The sequence below is a fragment of the Lolium perenne genome, chromosome 4 (assembly GCF_019359855.2).
Source record: "Lolium perenne isolate Kyuss_39 chromosome 4, Kyuss_2.0, whole genome shotgun sequence".
Taxonomy (NCBI): domain Eukaryota; kingdom Viridiplantae; phylum Streptophyta; class Magnoliopsida; order Poales; family Poaceae; genus Lolium; species Lolium perenne.
In genome coordinates this window covers 23049599-23059050 of record NC_067247.2, presented here as the reverse complement: position 1 = coordinate 23059050, position 9452 = coordinate 23049599, and positions in this window count along the sequence as shown.

The window sequence follows — 9452 nt, the reverse complement described above, 5'->3', positions numbered from 1 at the left end:
GCAGCAGAGGTACTCAGAGTTGTACCTTTTCTTGTAGTGGATGGTAATATGGCGACCTTAGTATCGCGAGGTTTACCCATGATGGAGAATTTGCAGCGAACAATATCAATCCAAGTGAACTTCCAAATAAAGCTATGGTCCCCGGCAACGGCGCCAGAAAATAGTCTTGATGACCCACAAGTATAGGGGATCGCAACAGTCTTCGCGGGAAGTAAAACCCAATTTATTGATTCGACACAAGGGGAGACAAAGAATACTTGAAAGCCTTAACAGTGGAGTTGTCAATTCAGCTGCACCTGGAAACAGACTTGCTCGCAAGAGTTTATCATTAGTAACAGTTTTATAGCAGTAGCAGTAGTGAAACAACAGCAGCAGAGTAACAAAGACAGCAGTAGTGATTATAGTAAACAGCAGGATTAAAATACTGTAGGCACAGGGATGGATGAACGGGCGTTGCATGGATGAGAGAAACTCATGTAACAATCAAAGCAGGGCATTTGCAAATAATAATAAAACGGTATCCAAGTACTAATCAATCAATAGGCATGTGTTCCATATATAGTCGTACGTGCTCGCAATGAGAAACTTGCACAACATCTTTTGTCCTACCAGCCGGTGGCAGCCGGGCCTCTAGGGAATCTACTGGAAATTAAGGCACTCCTTTAATAGAGCACCGGAGCAAAGCATTAACACTCCGTGAACACATGTGATCCTCACATCACCGCCTTTCCCTCCGGTTGTCCCAATTTCTGTCACTTTGGGGCCTCGGGTTCCGGACAGCAACATGTGTAAACAACTTGCAGGTAAGATCATAAACAACGAATATCTTCATAAATCAATAACATGTTTAGATCTGAGATCATGGCACTCGGGCCCTAGTGATAAGCATTAAGCATAACAAGTTGCAACAATATCATAAAAGTAACATCTACGGATACTAGGCACCATGCCCTAACAATCTTATGACTATTACATGACCAATCTCATCCAATCCCTACCATCCCCTTCAGCCTACAGCGGGGGAATTACTCACACATGGATGGGGGAAACATGGCTGGTCGATGGAGAGGCGTCGGTGATGATGTCGGTGATGATCTCCTCCAATTCCCCGTCCCGGCGAGGTGCCAGAACGGAGTTTCTGGTCCCGAGACGGAGTTTCGCGACGGTGGCGGCGTACTGGATGGTTTCTGGCGACTTCGACTATCCCCCGTGCGTTTTTAGGTCGAAGGCAATAAGTAGTCCGAAGGAGGGCGTCGGGGGCCAGCCGAGGCCGCCACACACTAGGGCCGCGCGCCCCCCTCCTGGGCCGCGCCGGCCTAGCGTGTGGGGCCCCTGCCCCCACCTGCTTGCCCTTCTGGCTCCGCCAATATTCTGGGAAAATAGGACCTTCCGCATAAATTCCGAGGATTTTCCTGAAAGTTGGATTTCTGCACAAAAACGAGACACCAGAGCAGTTCTGCTGAAAACAGCGTTAGTCCGTGTTAGTTGTATCCAAAATACACAAATTAGAGGCAAAACAATAGCAAAAGTGTTCGGGAAAGTAGATACGTTTTGGACGTATCACCTTTCAGCTAGGCGCAGAAAGTGTGAATCAAGTATTATCAAGAGACGAAGCATCAACATCATAATTTGTTCTAATAATAGAATCATAAGGTAACTTCATTCTCTTTCCAGGGAAGTGTTCCATACCTTTCTTGAGAGGAAATTGATATTTAATATTACCTTCCTTCATATCAATGGTAGCACCAACAGTTCGAAGAAAAGGTCTTCCCAATATAATGGGACAAGATGCATTGCATTCAATATCCAAGACAACAAAATCAACGGGGACAAGGTTATTGTTAACCATAATGCGAATATTATCAATCCTCCCCAAAGGTTTCTTTATAGCATTATCAGCAAGATTAACATCCAAATAATAATTTTTCAATGGTGGCAAGTCAAGCATATCATAGATTTTCTTAGGCATAACAGAAATACTTGCACCAAGATCACATAAAACATTACAATCAAAATCATTGACCCTCATCTTAATGATGGGCTCCCAACCATCTTCTAACTTCCTAGGAATAGAAGTTTCAAGTTTTAGTTTATCTTCTCTAGCTTTTATGAGAGCATTTGTAATATGTTTTGTAAAGGCCAAATTTATAGCACTAGCATTAGGACTTTTAGCAAGTTTTTGTAAGAACTTTATAACTTCAGAGATGTGACAATCATCAAAATCTAAACCATTATGATCTACAGCAATGGGATCATTGTCCCCAATATTTTGAAAAATTTCAGCAGTTTTATCACAAGCAGTTTCAGCAGTTTTAGCAGTTTGAGGCAATTTTGCACGCTTTGCACTAGGAGTAGAAACATTGCCAACACCAATTATTTTACCATTGATAGTAGGAGGTGTAGCAACATGTGAAGCATTATCATTACTAGTGGTGGTAATAGTCCAAACTTTAGCTACATCAAGTTTTTCGTTTTCTTCTCTATCCCACCTAGCATGCAATTCAGCCATCAATCTAATATTTTCATTAATTCGAACTTGGATGGCATTTGTTGTAGTAACAATTTTATTATCATTATCCTTATTAGGCATAACTTTCAGTTTTAAAAGATCAACATCAGAGGCAAGTCTATCAACCTTAGAAGCAAGAATATCAATTTTATCAAGCTTTTCCTCAACAGATTTGTTAAAAGTAGTTTGTGTACTAATAAATTCTTTAAGAATGGCTTCAAGACCAGAGGGTGCATTCCTATTATTGTTGTAAGAATTCCCATAAGAATTACCATAACCATTACCATTATTAGAAGGATATGGCCTATAGTTGTTACCAGAATTATTCCTATAAGCATTGTTGTTGAAATTATTATTTTTAATGAAGATCACATCAACATGTTCTTCTTGGGCAACCAATGAAGCTAAAGGAACATTATTTGTATCAACATTAGATCTACCATTCACAATCATAGACATAATAGCATCAATTTTATCACTCAAGGAGGAGGTTTCTTCAACAGAATTTACCTTCTTACCTTGTGGAGCTCTTTCCGTGTGCCATTCAGAGTAATTGATCTTCATATTATCAAGAAGCTTTGTTGCCGCCCCCAAAGTAATGGACATAAAGGTACCTCCAGCAGCTGAATCCAATAGGTTCCGCGAAGAAAAATTTAATTCTGCATAGAAGGTTTGGATGATCATCCAAGTAGTTAGTCCATGGGTTGGGCAATTCTTTACCAAAGATTTCATTCTCTCCCATGCTTGAGCAACATGTTCATTATCTAATTGCTTAAAATTCATTATGCTACTTCTCAAAGATATAATTTTAGCGGGAGGATAATATCTACCAATACAAGTCCTTACATTTGGTCCATGAATCAATACTATTCTTAGGAAAAGATAGCAACCAATCTTTAGCTCTTCCTCTTAAGGAGAAAGGAAACAATTTAAATTTTATAATATCACCATCTACATCCTTATACTTTTGCATTTCACAAAGTTCAACAAAATTATTAAGATGGGCAGCAGCATCATCAGAACTAACACCAGAAAATTGCTCTCTCATAACAAGATTTAGTAAAGCAGGTTTAATTTCAAATTTTTTTGTTGTAGTAGCAGGTGGAGCAATAGGTGTGCATAGGAAATCATTATTATTTGTGCTAAAGTGAAGTCACACAACTTAGTATTCTCAACAGTTCCCATTTTAGCAGTAGTAAATAAAGCAAACTAAATAAAGTAAATGCAAGTAACTAATTTTTTTGTGTTTTAAATATGGAGAACAAGACACTAAATAAAGTAAAACTAGCAACTAATTTTTGTGTGTTTTTGATATAAGAGCAAACAAAGCAGCAAATAAAGTAAAGTAAAGCAAGACAAAAATAAAGTAAAGAGATTGGATGTGGGAGACTCCCCTTGCAGCGTGTCTTGATCTCCCCGGCAACGGCGACAGAAAAAGTGCTTGATGCGTGCAGTTAACACACGTCCGTTGGGAACCCCAAGAGGAAGGTGTGATGCATACAGTAGCAAGTTTTCCCTCAGTAAGAAACCAAGGTTATCGAACCAGTAGGAGTCAAGGAACACGTGAAGGTTGTTGGTGACGGAGTGTAGTGCGGCACAACACCAGGGATTCCGACGCCAACGTGGAACCTGCACAACACAATCAAAGTACTTTGCCCCAACGTAACAGTGAGGTTGTCAATCTCACCGGCTTGCTGTAAACATAGGATTAACCGTATAGTGTGGAAGATGATGTTTGTTTGCGAAGAACAGTAAGGAACAATTGCAGTAGATTGTATTTCAGATGTAAAGAATGGACCGGGGTCCACAGTTCACTAGTGGTGTCTCTCCCATAAGATAAATAGCATGTTGGGTGAACGAATTACAGTTGGGCAATTGACAAATAAAGAAGGCATAACAATGCACATACATATATCATGATGAGTACTATGAGATTTAATCAGGGCATTACGACAAAGTACATAGACCGCTATCCAGCATGCATCTATGCCTAAAAAGTCCACTTTCAGGTTATCATCTGAACCCCTTCCGATATTAAGTTGCAAACAACAGACAATTGCATTAAGTATGGTGCGTAATGTAATCAACACAAATATCCTTAGACAAAGCATCGATGTTTTATCCCTAGTGGCAACAACACATCCACAACCTTAGAACTTTCTCTCACTGTCCCAGATTCAATGGAGGCATGAACCCACTATCGAGCATAAATACTCCCTCTTGGAGTTACAAGTATCAACTTGGCCAGAGCCTCTACTAGCAACGAAGAGCATGCAAGAACATAAACAACATATATGATAGATTGATAATCAACTTGACATAGTATTCAATATTCATCGGATCCCAACAAACACAACATGTAGCATTACAAATAGATGATCTTGATCATGATAGGCAGCTCACAAGATCTAACATGATAGCACAATGAGGAGAAGACAACCATCTAGCTACTGCTATGGACCCATAGTCCAGGGGTGAACTACTCACACATCGATCCGGAGGCGATCATGGCGATGAAGAGACCTCCGGGAGATGATTCCCCTCTCCAGCAGGGTGCCGGAGGCGATCTCCTGAATCCCCCGAGATGGGATTGGCGGCTGCGTCTCTGGAAGGTTTTCCGTATCGTGGCTCTCGGTATTGGGGGTTTCGCGACGAAGGCTTTAAGTAGGCGGAAGGGTAGGTTTAGGGGCGACATGAGGGCCCCACACGCCAGGGCCGCGCGGCCAAGACCTGGGCCGCGCCGCCCTGTTGTGTCAGCGCCTCGTCGCCCCACTTCGTTTCCCTTTCGGTCTTCTGGAAGCTTCGTGGAAAAATAAGACCCTGAGCGTTGATTTTGTCCAATTCCGAGAATATTTCCTTTGTAGGATTTCTGAAACCAAAAAACAGCAGAAAACAACAACTGGCTCTTCGGCATCTCGTCAATAGGTTAGTGCCGGAAAATGCATAATAATGACATATAATGTGTATAAAACATGTGAGTATCATCATAAAAGTAGCATGGAACATAAGAAATTATGGATACGTTTGAGACGTATCAGCGCCCTAACTCCCTGGAAACCTACTTTAAGCAACTCCCCTTTAGCGGTACCAGGAGCGGCACCGCAAGCGGTGGCTCCGGTGGTGGTCGGGCGGTGGTACCGGCCGCGCGCCCTAACTCCTTGGAAACCTACTTTAAGCAACTCCCCTTTAGCGGTACCAGGAGCGGCACCACAAGCGGTGGCTCCGGTGGTGGTCGGGCGGTGGTACCGGCCGTGCCCGACAGTACCTCCGGCCCCTGGCTCGTTTCTTCCATATTTCCTTCTTCCTTTTTCTTCTCTCTTTCTTTTCTTTACTTCTTTTCTTTCTTCCATCCATCCCCATAAGTGAAGATCATTTCATTATCCCGCCATAACAACTTGAAGCTCTTCAAACTTTTTGTGCATTTATTATCATGGCTAAAATGCTACAATTCTTATACAAATGATTAGATAAATATAACCGTTGTAATCAACACCAAAACCACTTAAGGCGATATGTTCTTTCAACCTGAAAGTCACAACATATTGCAAGCTTGCTTTGTTTTCGCAATATTAGTGTGAGTTGAAATGTGATAATCATCGCGAACCGTTTCTCCTATTCGGTTTTCCTCCCGGCTCTTCGTTTCATCTCCCCTCGCTGCATGTTCTTCTCCTCCTCTCGTTCATATGAATGAGAGGTCAGTCCTCTCCAGAGATATACACCATAAAACATTAATATACATGCCTGCCATTTGGTTCCCGCACATTGGGCCGCCGCTCAGGTCTTCCCCATCCAGCCTTGCCGTGTGCACTATAGTTCGGGCCGTAGGCCTCTGATGGCGTGTAACTCACACGTTCGTTGGGAACCCCAAGAGGAAGGTATGATGCGCACAGCAGCAAGTTTTCCCTCAGAAAGAAACCAAGGTTTATCGAACCAGGAGGAGCCAAGAAGCACGTTGAAGGTTGATGGCGGCGGGATGTAGTGCGGCGCAACACCAGGGATTTCGGCGCCAACGTGGAACCTGCACAACACAACCAAAGTACTTTGCCCCAACGAAACAGTGAGGTTGTCAATCTCACCGGCTTGCTGTAACAAAGGATTAACCGTATTGTGTGGAAGATGATTGTTTGCAGAAAACAGTAGAACAAGTATTGCAGTAGATTGTATTTCAGTAAAGAGAATTGGACCGGGGTCCACAGTTCACTAGAGGTGTCTCTCCCATAAGACGAACAGCATGTTGGGTGAACAAATTACAGTTGGGCAATTGACAAATAAAGAGAGCATGACCATGCACATACATATCATGATGAGTATAGTGAGATTTAATTGAGCATTACGACAAAGTACATAGACCGCCATCCAACTGCATCTATGCCTAAAAAGTCCACCTTCAGGTTATCATCCGAACCCCTCCAAAGATTAAGTTGCAAAGCAACAGACAATTGCATTAAGTATGGTGCGTAATGTAATCAACAACTACATCCTTAGACATAGCATCAATGTTTTATCCCTAGTGGCAACAGCACAACACAACCTTAGAACTTTCTCACATCGTCCTGTGTGTCAATGCAGGCATGAACCCACTATCGAGCATAAGTACTCCCTCTTGGAGTTACAAGCATCTACTTGGCCAGAGCATCTACTAGTAACGGAAAGCATGCAAGATCATAAACAACACGTAGATATAACTTTGATAATCAACATAACAAGTATTCTCTATTCATCGGATCCCAACAAACGCAACATATAGAATTACAGATAGATGATCTTGATCATGTTAGGCAGCTCACAAGATCCGACAATGATAGCACAATGGGGAGAAGACAACCATCTAGCTACTGCTATGGACCCATAGTCCAGGGGTAGACTACTCACACATCACACCGGAGGCGACCATGGCGGCGTCGAGTCCTCCGGGAGATGATTCCCCTCTCCGGCAGGTGCCGGAGGCGATCTCCTGGATCCCCCGAGATGGGATCGGCGGCGGCGGCGTCTCAGTAAGGTTTTCCGTATCGTGGCTCTCGGTACTGGGGGTTTCGTCACGGAGGCTATTTGTAGGCGGAAGGGCAGGTCAAGAGGCGGCACGGGGGCCCCACACCATAGGGCCGCGCGGCCAAGGGGGGGGCGCGCCGCCCTAGGGTTTGGCCACCCTGTGGCCCCACTTCGTTTCGTCTTCGGACTTCTGGAAGCTTCGTGGAAAAATAGGCCCCTGGGCATTGATTTCGTCCAATTCCGAGAATATTTCGTTACTAGGATTTCTGAAACCAAAAACAGCAGAAAACAAAGAATCGGCACTTCGGCATCTTGTTAATAGGTTAGTTCCAGAAAATGCACGAATATGACATAAAGTGTGCATAAAACATGTAGATAACATCAATAATGTGGCATGGAACATAAGAAATTATCGATACGTCGGAGACGTATCAACATCCCCAAGCTTAGTTCTGCTCGTCCCGAGCAGGTAAAACGATAACACAGATAATTTCTGGAGTGACATGCCATCATAATCTTGATCATACTATTTGTAAAGCATATGTAGTGAATGCAGCGATCAAAACAATGTATATGACATGAGTAAACAAGTGAATCATAAAGCAAAGACTTTTCATGAATAGCACTTCAAGACAAGCATAAATAAGTCTTGCATAAGAGTTAACTCATAAAGCAATAATTCAAAGTAAAGGCATTGAAGCAACACAAAAGAAGATTAAGTTTCAGCGGTTGCTTTCAACTTGTAACATGTATATCTCATGGATATTGTCAACATAGAGTAGTATAATAAGTGAAATAAGCAAGTATGTAGGAATCAATGCACAGTTCACACAAGTGTTTGCTTCTTGAGGTGGAGAGAAATAGGTGAACTGACTCAACAATAAAGTAAAAGAATGGTCCTCCATAGAGGAAAAGCATCGATTGATATATTTGTGCTAGAGCTTTTATTTTGAAAACATGAAACAATTTTGTCAACGGTAGTAATAAAGCATATGCATCATGTAAATTATATCTTATAAGTTGCAAGCCTCATGCATAGTGTACTAATAGTGCCCGCACCTTGTCCTAATTAGCTTGGACTACCGGATCATCACAATGCACTGTTTTAACCAAGTGTCACAAAGGGGTACCTCTATGCCGCCTGTACAAAGGTCTAAGGAGAAAGCTCGCATTGGATTTCTCGCTATTGATTATTCTTCAACTTAGACATCCATACCGGGACAACATAGACAACAGATAATGGACTCCTCTTTTATGCATAAGCATGTAACAACAATTAATAATTTTCTCATTTGAGATTGAGGATATATGTCCAAAACTGAAACTTCCACCATGGATCATGGCTTTAGTTAGCGGCCCAATGTTCTTCTCTAACATATGCATGCTTAACCATAAGGTGGTAGATCTCTCTTACTTCAGACAAGACGGACATGCATAGCAACTCACATGAAATTCAACAATGAATAGTTGATGGCGTCCCCAGTGAACATGGTTATCGCACAACAAGCAACTTAATAAGAGATAAAGTGCATAATTACATATTCAATACCACAATAGTTTTTAAGCTATTTGTCCCATGAGCTATATATTGCAAAGGTGAATGATGGAATTTTAAAGGTAGCACTCAAGCAATATACTTTGGAATGGCGGAAAATACCATGTAGTAGGTAGGTATGGTGGACACAAATGGCATAGTGGTTAGCTCAAGTATTTTGGATGCATGAGAAGTATTCCCTCTCGATACAAGGTTTAGGCTAGCAAGGCTTATTTGAAACAAACACAAGGATGAAGCGGTGCTGCAAAACTCACATAAAAGACATATTGTAAACATTATAAGACTCTACACCGTCTTCCTTGTTGTTCAAACTCAATACTAGAAATTATCTAGACCTTAGAGAAACCAAATATGCAAACCAAATTTTAGCATGCTCTATGTATTTCTTCATTAATGGGT